At 49.3% G+C, this 18988-nt stretch overlaps 1 long non-coding RNA gene across 1 annotated transcript; it reads left to right on the top strand.

Annotated features, from left to right (window-relative positions):
• The first annotated feature begins 7626 nt into the window (after positions 1-7626).
• Positions 7627-12763, top strand: LOC123465539. The gene is made up of 2 exons (XR_006640734.1): positions 7627-8307; positions 12620-12763. It is a non-coding gene; the product is annotated as an uncharacterized LOC123465539 (long non-coding RNA).
• The last annotated feature ends 6225 nt before the right edge of the window (positions 12764-18988 follow it).

The following is an 18988-nucleotide window of genomic DNA, read 5'->3' as shown; positions in this document are numbered from 1 at the left end:
TTCAGAGTCCATTGGAAAGGTGGCCGAGCATGATCAGCATGAACAGGCCTAAGATGGAGCCCAGGCCCTATGAATTCCTTCTTCATGTTCTTTTCCAATATAGGTTATTGCTGCTGCTGCTGCTGCTGCTAAGTCGCTTCAGTCGTGTCCGACTCTTTGCGACCCCAGAGACAGCACCCCACCAGGCTCCGCCATCCCTGGGATTCTCCAGGAAAGAACACTGGAGTGGGTTGCCATTTCCTCCTCCAATGCATGAAAGTGAAACGTGAAAGTGAAGTTGCTCAGTCATGTCCGACTCTTTGCGACCCCATGGACTGCAGCCCACCAGGCTCCTCCGTCCATGGGATTGTCCAGGCAAATAAGATTTCTTGTAATCCCTGTGGATTGTTTTTATAAATAGTAGTGTGCATATGTCAGTTTGAACAGGCTCCTTTCTCCCTGCCACCCTTTGTCTTCACTGGGAACGTTGCAGCCACGCGTTTTGGGAAACAAACTCACTCAGAAGGACAATGAAGATAGTGGAGTGAAGTTTATTACACCAGCGGGCCCAAGGCCGAGTCTCCTTTTAGCCAAGGACCCCGACCAGTTTTTGTGAAAACCTTATATACCCTAAGCGTACGTGCCCAAACCCATCTCCCCCAAATTCCCTGAAACTAGTCTGAACAAAGGAAAAAGAAAGTTACAATCAAAGTTAACCCATGATTCATAAGTCTTAAGCCTAGGTAGTTAACAGTGGACAATTATCAATAGACTTATGGTCATACCCCAATAAGCATAATAGAATGTATGCTTCTATTCGGTTACACAGATAATTAGGGTATTCTTTTAGGCAATGGAGAGCCCAGGGGCTCTTCCTTCCAGGGGCCTGGTTTTCCAGATGGTATGTCGTTTCCATAGATACTGGGCATATAGCTCAAAGTCCACAGTCCGGCCCAAGATGGAGTCCTGCTTTTAAGATAGAACCTGTTCTGTTTCCTCCTTCAGTAACATTATGTTTAATTGCTAAGCTAGGTGAGGCTATTTACCCTGGATAAGAAGTTAATTTGTTACATTTTTAGATTTTATCTAGCACTGAGGTCATATAATAGTAATCTCTCCTTGACTCCCTTAGTACACTTAGTATGATCACCTCTACTTTCATCCATGTCCACGTGGCTGGACATGGCATTATTTCCTCCTTCTTAATGGCTCAGTCATATTGCACTGTGTATCTGTTTCCCTTTCTCCTTTGCCTTTTGCTTCTCTTCTTTATTCAGCTATTTATAAGGCCTCCAGAGACAACCAATTTGCCTTCTTGCATTTCTGTTTCTTTGGGATGGTTTTTGAATTGTGGTGTTGGAGAAGACTCTTGGGAGTCCCTTGGACAGCAAGGAGATCAAATAAGTCAATCCTAAAGGAAATAAACTCTGAATATTCATTCGAAGTTCCAAATTTTGGCCCCCTGATTCGAAGAGCCAACTCATTGGAAAAAACCCTGATGCTGAGAAAGACTGAGGGCAGGAGAAGTGGGTAACGGAGGATGAGATGGTTGGATGGCATCAGTGACTCAATGGACATGAGTTTGAGCAAACTCCAGGAGATAGTGAAGGACAGGGAAGCCTGGAGTGCTGCAGTCCGTGGGGTCACAAAGAGCCAGACAGGACTTAGCGACTGAACAACAACAACATACGCATCCTATCTTCTTTATCCTTTTCTCTGTCCTTCTTCACTTAGGTTGTTTCCGTGTCTTGGCTTTGGTCCCTGGTGCAGCTGGGATCCCAAAGGTGCCAGTGTCTTTTAAAATGTTGGTTTTCTTTGGATTTATGCCTAGGCATGGGAGTCCTGGATACTGCTGCTGCTGCTAAGTCGCTTCAGTCGTGTCTGACTCTGTGCGACCCCTTAGATGGCAGCCCACCAGGGTTCTCCATCCCTGGGATTCTCCAGGCAAGAACACTGGAGTGGGTTCCATTTCCTTCTCCAATGCATGAAAGTGAAAAGTGAACGTGAAGTCACTCAGTCGTGTCTGACTCTTCGCGACCCCATGGACTGCAGCCCACCAGGCACCGTCAATGGGATTTTCCAGGCAAGAGTACAAACTTAGTTGCAAGAGTACTAACTTAGTACTGACTCGGTTGCCATTGTCTTCTCTGGTCCTGGACACTATTGTAGTTTAAGGTTTGTTTTTTTAATTTTTTTTAAAAAATCCTCCATACTGTTCTTTCCAGCCAATTACCAATTTACAGTCCCAAGGACTGTAGGAGGATTCCCTTCTCTCCACAGCAGCTCCAGCTTTATTGTTGGAGAATTTTTGAGATGGCCATTCTAACGGATGTGAGGTGATACCTCATTGGACATCTAATTTGCAATTTTGTAATAAGCAGTGATGCTGAGTATCTTTTCATGTGCTTCATGGCCATTTGTATGTTTTCTACATGAAAATGTCCATTTTGAACTGTGGCCCATTTTTTTGTGTGTGTGTGGTTGGATTTTTTGGTTGTTTAATATTTAGCTACGTGTATTTGTATGTTTTGGAGATGGATTCTTTGTGGGTATCTTCGTTTTCAAAGATTGTAATTTCCCATTCTGAGTCTTGCCTTTTTCCTTCAGGGTTTCCTAGCTGTTCAAATGCTTTTCAGGTTAATTCAATCTCAGTTTATGTTAGGTTTACTTTGCAGTATTCTAAGATGTGGATCCAAAAGAACTCGCTGTGATTTACATCAAAGCATGTTCTGCCTGTATTTCCCTCAAGTATTTCATAGTATCCATCCTGATGTTTAGATATTTATACTATTTGGAGTTTATTTTAGGTATGGTGGTAAGAGTATTCTAATTTCATGCTGGTTTTCATTGTTTAGGGAACCTCCACCTTATCCTCCATAGTGGTTGTGAACAGTTGACATCCCCTGTATCCATGGAGGAGGGTTCCCTTTTCTCAACACCCTCTGTAGCACTTAATGCTTGTAGCTCTTTGTAGCTTTGATTTGCATTTCTCTAATATTTAGTGCTGTTGGCCTCTATTCATGTGCTTTTTCTTCAAAGGGTGTAAGTTAAACGTACCTTTTGACCTTGGCTTCTTGAAGGATTGCCCAATTTTCAATTCTTTTTTGGTGACTCCGCCTATGACATTATTTGAGGGCAGGTTTAGCACTCAAGGCCTCAGCCTCGGCTAGCGGGTGGGGTCTTAGCGAGTGCTCTGGAGTCCTGCAGGACACAATCCCCAGCCTTGTGAATCTTCAGTGCCCATCAGCACAGCTTTAAAAGTTGTTGTTATGGGAAATGGCCACAAGGTGGCAGCATTTCTTCATGTCCCATCAGTTCAATTCAGTTCAGTTCAGTGGCTCAGTCGTGTCCGACTCCTTGCGACCCCATGAATCGCAGCACGCCAGGCCTCCCTGTCTATCACCAACTCCCGGAGTTCACTCAGACTCACGTCCATCGAGTCAGTGATGCCGTCCAGCCATCTCATCCTCTGTCATCCCCTTCTCCTCCTGCCCCCAATCCCTCCCAGCATCAGAGTCTTTTCCAATGAGTCAACTCTTCGCATGAGGTGGCCAAAGTACTGGAATTTCAGCTTTAGCATCATTCCTTCCAAAGAAATCCCAGGGCTGATCTCCTTCAGAATGGACTGGTTGGATCTCCTTGCAGTCCAAGGGACTCTCAAGAGTCTTCTCCAACACCACAGTTCAAAAGCATCAATTCTTCAGCGCTCAGCCTTCTTCACAGTCCAACTCTCATGTCCCATAGTTTTTTTTTTTTTTTTGTAATTTCATTGTCATTTTATATTAGACTTGATTTCCTTGTGTTTTTTGGAGGCGGGTGTACAGGGACCCCCTTCATTTATCCATAGACATATATCTATTCTTTTTCAGTTTCTTTTTCCCATAGAGGTTTTTACAGTGTATTCAGTAGACTTCCCTGTGCTACTCAGTAGGTTCTTTTTCATTATCTTTTGGATATATATTAATGTGTATATATTAATTTCAAAGTCCTCATGTATCCTTCCTCCTTAATACTCAGATGGTAAAGAGTCTGCCTGCAATGCAGGAGACCCAGGTTCAATCCCTGGGTCAGGAAGATCACCTGGAGACGGAAATGTCAATCACTCCAGAATTCTTGCCTGGAAAACTCCATGGACAGAAGGGCCTGGCGGGCTACAGTCCATGGTGTTGCAAAGAGTTGGACAGGAGTGAGCAAGTTACACACACAATACTTTTTTGAATAAACCTAAGTTGTTTTTCTAACTTTGTGAGTCTGTTTCTGCTGTTTAAATGAGTTCATTCGTATGAATTTATAAATCCCAGTTTTCAGTGATATGTCATGATATTGTCTTTCTCTCTCTGACTGACTTCACTTACTATTGCTGAGGAGATGAGTGGCTGGCTTTCATCTCCATAAGGGGCTCCAGCAGAGCCAGACTGTGGGTCATCCTCGATGTAACAATGATGTTTCCCCAAACACAGAAAGTTCCATGGGACCCCTCCTGACAGCTGGCCCTCAGGGAAACCAGGTCCTCTACTGTGGAATAGATTCTACTGGAAAATTGATATAATACCCAATGCTCCAAATCATATGGTTGGGCTTTCCTTACTGTGAAATGAGAGTTGGCCCAGGGTGCAGGCAGTGGGAGGGTGACTAGTTCTGGGGGGCCCAGCAGGGGGGGAGTAGGGCTGGAGCAGGGCAGGAAGTGTGGGGGTGGAGTCAGGGTGGGAGCCTCCATCTGCTGGAGCCATCAAGGTGTTCCTGCAGAGCTGGACGCTCCCTGCAGGTCCTGGGTGGCATCTCCCCTCCCTCCCAGCTCAGTATCATCTCACAGGCTCCACAGGAGCTGCATCATCCAGGAAACCACACACTGACGGGCCTGTACAGGCTGAGGGCAGTCTCCAGAAGGGCAGGTGAGGGTTGCTCTGCCCCAGGTACCAGGCCGTTTCTGTTAAACCCCCAACCGGCCCTTTGGCACTCTGGCCCGTGTGGACAGCCTGCCACCTGGGTCTCCTGATTGAGCCCACACATGTCAGGTCCCCTCTCGGGGGTGGGCTTTCTCCCTGGCTCCTAGCCTCTCCCCTCCGGGCCCTCCCTGGACCCCAGTCCTCTCCTGAGAAACCCCTCTTCCTCCCACAGCCAGGCCCTGCCCCTCTCCAGTGTCCCCTGCACGTCACCCCTCAGAGAGGCCCCTGCACCTCCAGACCGGCCCCTCTGCTGTGACACCCCGTTGGTGTTTGAATTCCCACTGGCAAGTGTGCTTTTCTGGGTGATGGCGTCCTCACTCCATCCCCTGAATGTCCAGATTGGGGGTGGGGAGCTGAGGAGAAAAGAGAGGAGGAAGTGTAGCAGAGCTCAGTGGGCTCCGCCCTTAGCAGAGCAGCCATTGCTGTGTATCATTGCTCTGCACCGTTAGGGCAGGTCCTGCTCAGCCATTGGTTGATGTCTGGGGGATGGCGCCCACTGGCAACCAACTGTCAGTGAGCTGCCATTAGAGTCCTGCTCAGTCATTGGGCACTGCAGCAGTGAGCCCCGCCCACAAGCAACAGTCGGTTGAGGAGTGACAGTTAGAGGAGTCCCACGAGTGGTGGTCCTGAGGTAGAGGAGAGTGAGGTAAGAGGTGGATCCTGGCCTTCTCCCCGAAGCCCTCCAGCTCACCTGGCCTTGCGGGCCCCAGAGAACAGGCTGGGGCTTGTGTCCTGCAGGACTCCAGAGCCCTCGCTAAGACCCCGCCCGCTAGCCGAGGCTGAGGCCGTGAGTGCTAAACCTCGCCTCCGTGCTGGAAGCAGTGGCCATCTGCCTGGGTCGCAGTCTGAGAGACCTGGTCTCTCCCCCTTTGGGTGGCGAGGGCGAGCTGGGTTGGGTGCCTGGCTGCCTCAGTGATGACAGCTGGGCACGCTGTGGGCACTGGCTCTGCGGGGGCTGTGAGCTGAGCTCTGCCTCGTCTTAGCCAGGGCCAGGGCCCTGGAGGGCGACAGCTGCGCCCTGGGACCTTGCCCTTTCTTGTCAGGACAGAGAATAACATCGTTTGGTAGCAATTTACAGGAACATCATTACCAGACCATGATCTGACCTCAGGAACAAAGGATCTGACAGCAAGAAATCTTCAGCAACTAACCACTCCCCTCCCTCACCTTTTGTTTTTAAAGAGGCTTGCTGAAAACTTTTAGTAACTGGGGTTATGGGCATGAGCTACCCATCTCCTCGCATGGCCCTGTAACAAACCTTTCTCTGCCCCTGACTCCAATGTTTTAGTATTGTTTGGCCTTACTAAGCTTTACAGTAAGATGATACTGTGAAAGTGCTGCACTCAATATACCAGCAAGTCTGGAAAACTCAGCAGTGGCCACAGGACTGGAAAAGGTCAGTCTTCATTCCAATCCCAAAGGAAGGCCATGCCAAAGAATGTTCAAACTACTGCACAGTTGCAATCATCTCACACACTAGCAAAATTATGCTCAAAATCCTCCCAGCCAGGCTTCAACAGTACATGAACTATGAACTTCCAGTTGTTCAAGCTGTTTTAGAAAAGGCAGAGGAACCAGAGATCAAGTTGCCAACATCCGCTGGATCATAGAAAAAGCAAGAGAGTTCCTGAAAAACATCTACTTCTGCTTTACTGACTATGCCAAAGCCTTTGTGTGGATCACAACAAATTGTGGAAAATTCTTAAAGAGATGGGAGTACCAGACCACCTCACCTGCCTCCTGAGAAATCTGCATGCAGATCAAGAAGAAACACAACTGGACGTGGAATAACAGACTAGTTCTAAATTGGGAAAGGAGTACATCAAGCCTGTATATTGTCACCCTGCTTATTTAACTTATATGCAGAGTACATCATGAGAAATGCTGGACTGGATGAAGCACAAGCTGAAATCAAGATTGCCGGGAGAAATATCAATAACCTCAGATATGCAGATGACACCACTCTTATGGCAGAAAATGAAGAACTAAAGAGCCTCTTGATGAAAGTGAAAGAGGAGAGTGAAAAAGCTGGCTTAAAACTCAACATTCAGAAAACTAAGATCATGGCATCTGGTCCCATCACTTCATAGCAAATAGATGGGGAAATAGTGGAAACAGTGTCAGACTTTATTTTTTTGGGCTCCAAAATCACTGCAGATGGTAACTGTAGCCATGAAATTAAAAGACGCTTGCTTCTTGGAAGAAAAGCTATGACTAACCTAGACAGCATATAAGAAGCAGAGACATTACTTTGCTGACAAAGGTCCATCTAGTCAAAGCTATGGTTTTTTCAGTAGTCATGTATGGATGTGAGAATTGGACTATAAAGAAAGCTGAGCATCAAAGAATTGATGCTTTTGAACTGTGGTGTTGGAGAAGACTCTTGAGAGTACCTTGAACAGCAAGGAGATTCAACCAGTCCATCTGAAAGGAAATCAGTCCTGAATATTCATTGGAAGGATTGATACTGAAGCTGAAACTCCAAACACTCTGGCCACCTGATGCAAAGAACTGACCCATTGGAAAAGACCCTGATGCTGGGAAAGATTGCAGGTGGGAGGAGAAGGGGACAACAGAGGATGAGATGGTTAGATAGCATCACTGACTCGATGGACGTGAGTTTGAGTAAGCTCCAGGAGTTGGTGATGAACAGGGAAGCCTGGCATGCTGCAGTCCATGGGGTTGCAGAGAGTCAGACACGACTGAGCAACTGAGTTGAACTGAACTGTGTTTAGGCACAGGGACTTGTGTTATTCAGTAACAGAAGGAGGGAGATGGAGGAGAGTGGGGTGGATGCTGGTGTCAGGGAAAGGCCCAGGAAGAAAGGAAAATGGACCAAAAGGGGCTCCCCAGAGGGAGGAAGGCGGACAGTGTGGGGGGGCTGGGCCAGCAGGGCAGTGTGGGCAGCAGGGAGTGGACCCAGACTGCAGAGTTCAGTGCTGAGATGGTTACTTGACTGGGCTAAGGGATGCCCAGAAGGCTGGTAAAACTATTCTGGGTGTGTCTGTGGGGTTGTTTCCGTAAGAGATTAGCATTTGAATTCAGAGACTCTGGAAAGGGTCATGGTCATCAGTGAGGGTTTTGCCCAGTCCTCTGAGGGCCTGGAGACAGCAAAAAGGCAGAGTTGGGGGAAGGAGCATCAGAGGATTAGGGGGGTGACAGCGTGGAGGATGGAGCTTGTTTTCTGAGCCTGGACATCTGTCTCCTAATATTGCCTTTGGTTCTGGTTCTCAGGCCTTCAGGCTCAGAATGGGACTTGTGCTGCTACTGCCCTCGTTCTCCTGCCTCCAGGTTTGGAGAGAAACCACACCACCAGCTTTTCCATGCCTCCAGCTTGCAGATGGCATGGCAGCTTCTGGGACTTCTCAGCTTCCATCATCATGTGAGCCAATCCCACCTAAAAAATCTCTTTCTAGCCATCTATGTGTAACCTACTGGTTCATTGTCTCTGGAATGTCTGGCTCTTTGTGACCCCACAAACCCAGGCTCCTGTGTGTATGGAATTCTCCAGGCCAGAGTACTGGAGTGGGTTGCCATTTCCTTCTCCAGGGGATCTTCCTGACCCAGGGATTGAACCCGGGTCCGTTGCATTGCAGGCAGATTCTTTGCTGTCTGAACTACCAGGGAGGCCCTTTTTTTTGGAGGACATTGAGTTAATAGAGATGCTTTTTATTTTAATTTATTTCTAATTGGAGGTAATTGCTTTACAATACTGAGATGGTTTCTGCCATACATCAACATGAATCAGCCCTAGGCATACACATGTCCCCTCTCTTTAACCTCCCACCTCCAATCCCATCCCATCCTGGGGTTGTCTCAGAGCACCAAGTTAGAGCTCACTGAGTCTTACAGCAAATTCCCATTGGCTGTCTATTTTACATATGGTGCTATGTATGTTTCAGTGTTACTCTCTGAATTATCCCTCCCTCGCCTTCCCTCGTGGTGTCCACAAGTCTGTTCTCTGTGTGTGCATCTCCATTGTTGCCCTGCAAATAGGTTCATCAGAACCATCTTTCTAGATTCCATATATATGCATTAATTTATGATATTTGTTTTTCTCTTTCTGACTTCATTCTGTGTAATAGGCTCTAGGTTCATCTACCTCATTAGAATTGACTCCCATGTGTTCTTTTTTATGGCTGAGTAATATTCCATTGTGTATAGTACCACAACTTCTTTATCCATTCATCTGTTGATGAATATCTAGGTTGCTTCTGTGTCTTGGTTATTGTAAATAATGCTGCAATTAACATTGGGGTACATTTGTCTTTTTCAATTATGTTTTTCTCAGGGTACATGTCCAGTAGTGGGATTATTGGATCATATGATAATTTATGGGGCTTCTCAGGTGGTGCTAGTGGTAAAGAACCCACCTGCCAATGCAGGAGACATAAGAGGTGCAGGTTAGATCCCTGGGTTCGAAAGATCCCCTGGAGAAGGGTCTGGCAACCCATTGCAGAATTCTTACCTGGAGAATCCCATGGACAGAGGAGCCTGGTGGGTCGTGGTCCATGGGGTCACAAAGACTCAGACACAACTGAAGTGACTTAGCATGCACGCATCATTTTATCAGAGGCTCAGTTACATATTTGGTAATATCAGAAACAATTTTCTGAAGCAAGTGACATAGAAAATATAGCTATCAGTTATTAGTAAGGTCATAAGTAAGAATTTAAGTCAAGAACTTCCATTAGCTGTAGCCCAGTATATCCCCAGGTCATCTGACTTCTTTGTAACCCCATGGACGGTAGCCTTCCAGGTTCCTCTGTCCATGGGATTTCCTAGGCAAGGATACTGGAGTGGGTTTTTACTGAGAAGTGCCATTCCCTTCTCCAGGGGATCTTCCTGGATCAGGGATTGAATCCATGTCTCCTGCTTTGACAGGCAGGTTCTTTACCACTGAGCCACCAGGCTTATATAAATCATCTTACAGATATGTCTATTTTATGCTGATAACTTAATTTTGATTGTATATTAAAACTCTACCTCCCCCCTCATGTTTTGGATGCCACAATTTACCTCTATTTATATCATGTATTCATTAACAAACTTTATAGCTATAGTTACTTTTACTACCTTTGTCCTTTAATATTTATATTAGAGTTAAATGATTAACACACAACCATATTCAGCATTCAGTTCAGTTCAGTTGCTCAGTCATGTCCGACACTTTGTGACACCATGAACCACAGCACGCCAGGCCTCCTTGTCCATCAGTAACTCCCGGAATTTACCCAAACTCATGCCCATTGAGTCGGTGATGCCATCCAACCATCTCATCCTCTATCATCCCCTTCTCCTCCTGCCCCCAATCTTCCCCAGCATCAGGGTCTTTTCAAATGAGTCAGCTCTTCGCATCAGGTGGCCAAAGTGTTGGAGTTTCAGCTTCAACATCATATGCTGAATTTGGCTACATGCTTATCTTTATCTTCTTTATCTACTTGCATCCTCTGTTTTCATATGAGTATCATGCCCTTTCAAGGCAACTTGAAGAACTTTCAGCTTTTAGTGGTAATGAACTCCCTCTGTTTTTGTTTGTTTGGAAAAGCCTCTACCTCATTTCTGAGAGAACACTTTATCAGGTAAAGTATTATTTGTTGGCAGTTTTTCTTCTTTTAGAATGTTTATTAATATTATATCATCCCACTCTCTTGTCCTGAAAGCTTCCTGCTGAGAACTCTGCTAATAGCGTTCTAGGGGTTCCCTTGTATGAGATAGACTTTTTTTCTGTGTTGTTGCTTTAAAAGTCTATCTTTTATTTTAGACAGTATTGTTAAAAAATAGGGACAAGATTGTTGTGTATTGAAATTTTCAGATGACCTATTAGCTCTGTAAACTCAGATATCAAAATTCTCCCCAGATTTGGGACGTTTTCAGCCATTATTTCTTTAAATATACTTTCTGACCTTTTGTCTCTCTCTTCTTCTAAGACTCTAATACTTCTTAGATTGTTCACAGGATTCACAGGATTTTTTTTTCACTCTTCATTCTTTTATCTTTCTTCTCCTTTGGTTGAATAATTTCAAGGTCCTATCTACTACTTCACGAGTTGTTTCTCTCCATCCATTGTGCTGTTGATGTTGTCCATGGCATTTTTAATTTCATCCATTGTATTCTTCAGTCTAAGAATGTCTACATAATTCTTTTTTAAAATGATTTCTTTGTTCCTGCAGAACTTCTCATTTGTTCATGTATTGTTTTCTGAATTGTGGTGAATTATCCTCTGGTTTTTAGCTCACTGAGATTCCTTAAAAGTTATTTTGAATTATTTATTGGGTAAATTGCAGATTTCCATTTCTTTGCGGTCAGTTATTAGACAGTTACTGTGTTCCACTGAGGGTGTCATGTTTCCTTAAATTTTATTTCTTTAAAGATTTTTTACGGAAGTATAGTTGACATGCAGTATTGGTTTGGGGTGTACAGCATAGTGAGTCAACATTTTTATATATTATGAATTGATCACAATGATAAGTCCAGGAGCCTTTTGTCGTCATAAAAAGTTACTGCAATTTTATGGACTGTATTCCCTATGCTGTACACTACCTCCCTGTGACTTATTTATTTTATACCTTGATCTTGATATTTCATATTCCTTGAAGCCCTGTGTTGCTGTCTTCACATCTGAAGAGAAGTGACCTCTTCTAGTCCTTACTGGCTGACTTCAGGAGAGAAACACCCTCTGTGGGCTGTGCTAGGAATTCTCACATCGTTACTGTGGGGACGCCGGCCCCACCCATCTTGCGGCGAACGCTGAAGCTCAGGTGCCCTCTCTGGATCCTGCAGAGCCTGGCTGACAGTATCCCTTTGCTTTCCCTAGGGCCCTGCTCGGTGGTCCATTCTGTGGTTTCTCCTAGGCCTGCCGGCCCAGTTTTCTGCTCAGGCTCCCTGACTGCCTGAGTGCGTTCTCATGGCTGTCAGCGCATCCACAGGGAAGGGCGTGGGCGGAGGCGTCAGGTGGGTGCTTACCATGCAGGCTCTTCAGACCAGGAAAGTCTAGTTTCGTCCTGAATTGTCCCCTTGGGGGAGGGGCAACGTGGAAAACTCAGGCTGTTTCTCTCACCCTCCTGAATGCACCCAGTATCTGACTGTTTTCGTCCAGCCTTGTGCTGGCACCCACTCCTGGACTCTGGGCCTCCCACAAAGGCTGTCTCGTCTGTGGGTGGCCATCCAAATTGGTTTTCTTTGGGGGAAGGTAGTAGAAATCTCCTGTCCCACCATTTTGATGCTGCTCCTCTTCCTTGTGATATTTTTTGATGAAAACTAGACTTTTGAGTGCCATAATGTGGTAACTCTGGAAATAAGTTTCCCCCTCTTCCCCAGGATTTGCTGTTTGTGAAAGTTACTGATACTGCTTCTAATTGTTGTGGGCAGTCTCCAAGCTGAGGACCAGCCTGAGATGTAAACTTAAGATCTCACATCTTTTCTCAATCTTTCTTTTGGCTTGTGTGGTTACTTCCTATTTTCCCCTTATATACACTTGTTTTTGAGTTACTGTCCAGTGTCCTTCATGCAAAACAGGCCTAGTGCTAAAGAACTCTCTTGTTTTGCCAGCCACAGGATTCTTGGTTGACTATTTTTCCCTTCAGTGCTTTGAATAAGTCAACCCACTGTCTCCTGGTCTCCCAAGCTTTCTAATGATGAACTTGCTGATGACCTTATTGAGGTAAATATGATGAGGGTGGTCTTCTTTTCAGGAAGGCCACTAACAAGAGTCAGCAGAACTCCTTCAGCCTCCAGAGACTTTTCTTGCAAAGTCCAGAGCATCAGGGTCTTGAAAGCTCCTCCAGGTGTTTGACGCTGAATAAACGTTACTCCTTGTCACGGAGTATGTGAGTGGACAAGACGTGACTGACTGCTTACTGCATGGTGGCTGCTGGGCAGATGAGGCGGCCAAGGCCTGTCCCAGGAGCTGGTGCCTGCTGGGCACTGCTGCCACAGAAGGTGTCGCCTGCAGAAGAGACCTGACGCCAGAGACCCTACTTCTTGATGCTGAGCTGAGTATAAGAATCACAGACTTTCCCACTCAGCACCTTCTGTGATGGCCACTCACCTGGGCGCGTGGAGCCTGGGAGTGGTTCTGTACTCATGGGGCCTGGGTCCCTGCCCTTCGTGGGACTGGACTTCTGGGAGCTGCAGCAGCGGATCCTGCATGGGCAACACCATGTTCCCACTTTATCCCTCTCTTGAGATAGAAAAATCTCTCTGAAACAATGATAATAATTGACCCCAACAATGAAGGGGTCACTTGAAGTGACCCATGAGGCATCCGTGAGTGAACATGGACCAGGAGGAGCCACTCAGGCCATCCAGTGAGCTGCCCTGTGACGAGGACTCCCCGGGTGACAGGTGATGACCATGGGCTTGGGGTGGGGCCATACGAGGGACTCTGCATGTGTCCTGCATGCAGGACATACAGGGGGCTAGGAGCCCCAGGTGGGGGTCGTCCTGTCACCGTGAGGCCCTCCCCTTCTGCTGACCTCAGCACGGGTTGAGCCTCTTGGGCCCTGAGGTGGGCACCCAGGATGAACTGCTTATCCCCGCAAAGTTCTGTGAGAGGGAAGGGGAGCAACCTGGGGGGTCAGAGGTCCACGCCCCCAGCCCTGGTGAGAACCTGGGGCTCCTCCTCTACTAGCAGGCCTGGGACCCCGGAGGAACTGGCTGCCCTGGGTGTGTAGCCCTCCAGAAGCTCCCCAAATGTTGGGCAGCCCGAGTGTCCCAGCCCCGCTCCAGCCACAGCCAGAGATAGTAGGGGTGGCTGGGAGATTCTAGAACTGTACTTTAAAGCACTTATGTTGCAGACTGCCCAGCCATAATCCTCACCACAAAGTGAGCCCAGGGTAATTCCCCATGGCCAGCGAGGCAGGAAGGTCAGGCCACACCCCCTGCATTGAAGTGGAGGGCAGGAGATGCTGAATCCTGGGCCCCTGGAGGCCAGGGCTGGGTGCGCACAGCCCAGCTCTGTGTGCACCCTGTGGGCAGTGTAGGCAGTGCACGCTGTGTGTGCTCTGATGCCTGGGGAGAGAGAACACGGTCCAGGAGAACGCGGGGGTGTTCTCTGCCTCAGATTCAAATCAGGAGGATGTCCCACACCACCACGGCCTTCAGAAGCATCGTATTCATAATACCTGGCCAGCTCAGACGACGGCCTGGCACTGCCTGGGGACAAGAGGAAAGGCCACCCTGATGCAAGCCTACCCCTTGGTCCCATCTGGGTGGGGGCTGGACTGTCAGAGGCTGGACGGCCTTTCCTGCAGCACTTCTCCCCTCCCCACCTCTTCCCTGTCCTTTCTTCCAAGTGAGTAGAGGAGGGGACGGTCTTTCTAAAGCACTGGGAATAAACATGATGCCCCAGGAAGCTGTATCAGAGACACTCTGTTTTGTGTCCCCTGTGCCTGGAACTGGGGCCATGCATGCTCCAGTTAGAGACACATGTAGGCATGTGGTCCTTGGAGTTAATCAGAGCAACTAAACAGAAAAACGATCTAAGAAAATTATCACAGTGACTCCCGACACTGCCAGTGTGGTCGTGAAGGGGAAAGGCTTGACCCGCACTGCAGGACCGGAATACGGAAAGTGTGTGCTAGCTTCCTGCACTTGTGTTCCAGAACACTTCCAGAAGGACGGAGGGGATCTCCGAGGCCCGTACTAGGAGAACAGAGTCGGTGAACCAGGCGGCCCCGGCGGCGTGGGCAGGCAGAGAAGGCGGCGTGGGCGTGGCCGTCCCTGCGCAGCTGTCTCCTGACCGCCGCGCCGGGGCCCTTTCCACGGCGAGTTCCCCTGTTTACAATGGGCGGTGGAGCAGCCCCTCTGAGAGGCTGGATCACAGTGGGAGCTGCTGAGCAGCTCAGGTCCTGGGGATGCTCCTGTGAGCCACACGTCCCAGGGGGAGGAGTCAGGAGGAGACACAGCAACCCAGAAGGGCGAGGGCCAAGGAAAGGGCCTTTAAAAAGCTAAGTTCCAGATTCCCAGGAACCAGGTGTTTCCACTTTAGGTGGTGCGTCTGTGTGTCTGTGTCCAGGGCTTCCCCCTGGAAGCCCTGGGCGGCTGCATGTGGCCCGGGGGCCCTGTGTGCTCGGCTGTCACCATGCAGTGACGCTGCCCATGGGTCGACACTGGACCAGTCGGAGAGGACCCTCCTCCAGGCCCAGAGAGCAGGCTGGGAAGCAAGAGGGCTGGGACGGGGTAGGGGCCCTGCTGTACCCGTTTATCTTCCCAGTTCTGGCTTTCTTTGCGCCAAGCAGCCCAGTGTGCGGTTAACCAGTGCTGCGCTCCTTGAAATCTGTCCACAGCTCTCCTCCCCTCCCGGTGAGTCCCAGTTCCTCACTGAGGTTTCGGGACCCTCTGTGGCCGGCCCCTGCAGGCCCACCGTGCAGGTCCCAGTCCAGCTGGGAAGATGAGACGGACCCAGTGACAGTGTAGTCACCGGTCCAGGGACCGAGGAGAACACACAGTACGTGCTCCCTGCAGGGGCGGGGTCAGGGCAGCTGCTTGAAGGAAGTGGGTCCCCATGCATGGGTTTGACCACAGGGACTGGAGAATAGGCATCCGGGCAGGACAAAGTTGGAGTGTCCGGCGCACACAGGACTGAGGCTGGGGAGTGGGCGCTGGGCTGGCCCTCTCTCTTCCAGGACCACCCCGGCTGGTACTTTGTGTTCCGTGTCTCCAAACTGAAACACCCCTTAGTTCAGGGCTGGAAGACAGTCGGCTCCCATGACGGACACTGGGCTCAGGAGACTGGCTGCTCATCTTGGCTGGCTGGGCCATGGCTGCCCCAGGTCAACCTCATTGTCCCCAGCTCTGTTCCACAGGGACTGAGGGAGCAGAGAAGCCACAAGCAGGGAATGAACACGGGCGCCTTTCACCCGACAGGACGCCTCCGGCTGCCAATGCCCATGAGCTCTGTGGGGGCTGAGGGAAGCCTCCAGTTTCCAGCGTCAGTAAGGCAACCCTGCCAGTAATCTGCAAGCAAAACTCATGAAAGGCACCCGGCAGCCCATGATTTTCAACTGATTCCTGAATTATGATCACTTCATGCAACTTTATCTCTCATAAAACATGACCTCTAGGTACAGAGTGAAGCGGTTGTGAAGGAACATTGGAAGCGGTGGGGCCAAGGCGTCCAGGCGGGGCCAAGGCGTCCAGGCGGCTCCAGCAGCCTCGTGCAGTTCCCAGAGCTCAGGCCGACCTTTGGCAGGTCACGAGCCCGCCCAGGACTACAGAGCTCCCACCTCCTAGCGAGGCTGGTTGTGCAACCAAGCTCTCCCTCCGGATGGGAAGGGAGTGGTTTGCACAAGCGCTAGAATCCGCCCTAGGAGTGAGAAGCAGATCCTCCTCCTTCTCTCTCTGTCCTGCGCGTGGGGAAGAGGCACCTCCTCTGGAGGAAAGGGCTTCAGGGACAGGAGCCTCCTGGACCTGCCCTGGACTGTCCGCCTCCGGACCCAGCGTGAGGGGTGCCAACTTCCATCTGCCCCTCAGCTGTGGGGCCTTGGTTCCAGCCGCAGAGCCTTGTCCCAAGCAGGATGGCAGTGCCAGGGGATATTTCTCATGGGTCCCTTGGGTCCGGCCCCTCCCAGGAGGCAGCTGCCTGACGTTTCCAGCCCCCGCTTGCGTGGGCGACAGCCGAGTTCAGCTCCAGCCCACCACCCCTCCAGGAGGCAGTTTCCAGACAGGCAGCTGGCACTCCAGGGCCCCGACCTCTCGGCTCCACCCAGAGCCACCTGCGGGTGACATGGACCCGGATCTGCAGCCTGGGCTCCCTACATCCTCGGCTTGTTCCCTGATACTGGCGGCCCCTGGCAGTTCTTTACCCCAGTCATCCTCACCGGGAGCGCCAGCCCCAACCTACACCAGTGCTTCCTTCTTTCCACGCGCCTGGAGCTGCTCTCCCGAGTGGAGGGCATTCCCTACACAGAGCAGGCAGGAGCCAAGGGGACAACTGAGCCTTCACACCTGGACCCACCATACAAACTGTGTATGCACTTAACTCCCAGGAAGGGCAGGACTTTGGAGGGAGTGGGGTGCCACCCTCCTTTTATCCTTGTTTGGACCAAAAGATAAGGGCCCGAATTAGCATGGCAGGAGCCGGAGGGGAGGGCGGGGCAAACAGCCCCTCCGCCCCTCCCCGGGAGGCCGTGCCCACCCAGAACCCCGCTCAGGGGCGCCCCGCCCAAGCCCTGTCTGCCCTCTGGTGCGCGCGTGCTGAGTAAGCGCTGCAGACACGTCCCTTGTGCTGCGGGCCCCCTCCCCTGTGGCGGGGCGCTGAAGAGCTGGGCGAGGGAGGGTCGCTGCTCACCAGGGCCCTCCCTCCGCCCTGCGAGAGCGGCCCCGGGGGAGGGTGTGTGTTGGGGAGGGGGGTGGGGCGCGCCGGCTCCTCCTCTGGGTGCGGGTCTGTGTGGGTCCGTATGGACCCGCCGCGGTGGGACTCAGCCTCCTAACCGCCGCTCTCCCCCACCCCGCAACATCAGCTTGGCTTCTGATGTTTTCATCTCCCTCGCTGAGGTGCTTGCTTCAGGGTTAAATTCATTTTATTGCCTGTCTATTTGTAAAGCCTGACAAGGCCCCTGTAATAGATAGATCCGAGTGCTGCGCTCAGAGGTCAAAGGTGCTCACATGTTGGGAAGGGGATCAAAACAGGAGGAGGGCTGCCAAGCACAGCCAGGGCTCCCTGTTTGCTGTGCAGACTTACTAACTGCCAGAATGTCCTCATCTGTTTCTGGTGGGCGGCTCTGCTGGTTTCACTGTTTCCAATTCAACAAGAGCCCAGCCAGATGATTTCCCCTGAACTTCCACAGAAGGAAGTATCCGTCCTTGGTCTGAGTGGCTGTTGAATCCTGGGCAATTTTGAATGGCCCCATGAGAAGAGCATGCCTAGAAGGGAATCCATCTCAAGCTACCAACAGTATTTTTCACAGAACTAGAACAACTGATTTCACAATTTGTATGGAAACACAAAAGACCCCAAATAGCCAAAGCAATTTTAAGAAAGAAGAATGGAACTGGAGGAATCAATCTTCCTGACTCCAGACTATGGTACAAAGCTACAGTCATCAAGACAGTATGGTACTGGCACAAAGACAGAAATACAGATCACTGGAACAAAATAGACAGTCCAGAGATAAATCCATGCATTTATGGACACCTTATCTTAGACAAAGGAGGCAAAAATATACAATGGAGAAAAGACAAAGGTCTGTACAGTCAAAGTTATGGTTTTTCCAGTAGTCATGCATAGATATGAGAGTTGAAACATAAAGAAAGCTGAGCATCGAAGAACTGATGCTTTTGAACTGTGGTGTTGGACAAGACTCTTGAGAGTCCTTTGGGCTGCAAGGAGATCCAACCAGTCCATCCTAAAGGAAATCAATCCTGACTATTCATTGGAAAGACTGATGCTGAAACTGAAGCTCCAAAACTTTGGCCACCTGATGTGAAGAGCCAACTCATTAGAAAAGACCCTGATGCTGGAAAGACTGAAGGCAGGAGGAGATGGGGACGACAGAGGACCAGATGGTTGGGTGGCATCACTGACTAAATGGACGTGAGTTTTCAAAAACTCCAGGAGATGGTGAAGGACAGGGAAGCCTGGAATGCTGCAGTCCATGGGGTTGCAGAGAGTCAGACACAACTGAGAGACTGAAAAACAACATGTAAAAGAATGAAACTAGAACACTTTCTAACACCATACACAAAAATAAACTCAAAATGAATTAAAGACTTAAGTGTAAGACCAGAAACTATAAAACTCGTAGAGGAAAACATTGGCAGAACCCTTTCCAACACAAATAACAGCAAGATCCTCTATGACCCACCTCCCAGAGTAATGGAAATGAATAAAAAAATAAACAAATGGGGCCTAATTAAATTTAAGAGCTTTTGTAAAACAAAGGAAACTGTAAGTAAGGTGAAAAGACAGCCCTCTGAATGGGAGAAAATAATAGCAAACAAAACAACTGACAAAGAATTAATCTCCAAAATATAGAAGTGGCTCAGGCAGCTCAATACTATAAAAGTGGACAACCCAATCAAAACTTGAGCAAAAGGCCTAGACAGACATTTCTCCAAAG

Source organism: Bubalus bubalis, chromosome 3, assembly GCF_019923935.1.
Source record: "Bubalus bubalis isolate 160015118507 breed Murrah chromosome 3, NDDB_SH_1, whole genome shotgun sequence".
In the NCBI taxonomy this organism is placed as follows: domain Eukaryota; kingdom Metazoa; phylum Chordata; class Mammalia; order Artiodactyla; family Bovidae; genus Bubalus; species Bubalus bubalis.
This window is presented reverse-complemented; position numbering and strand designations above follow the sequence as displayed.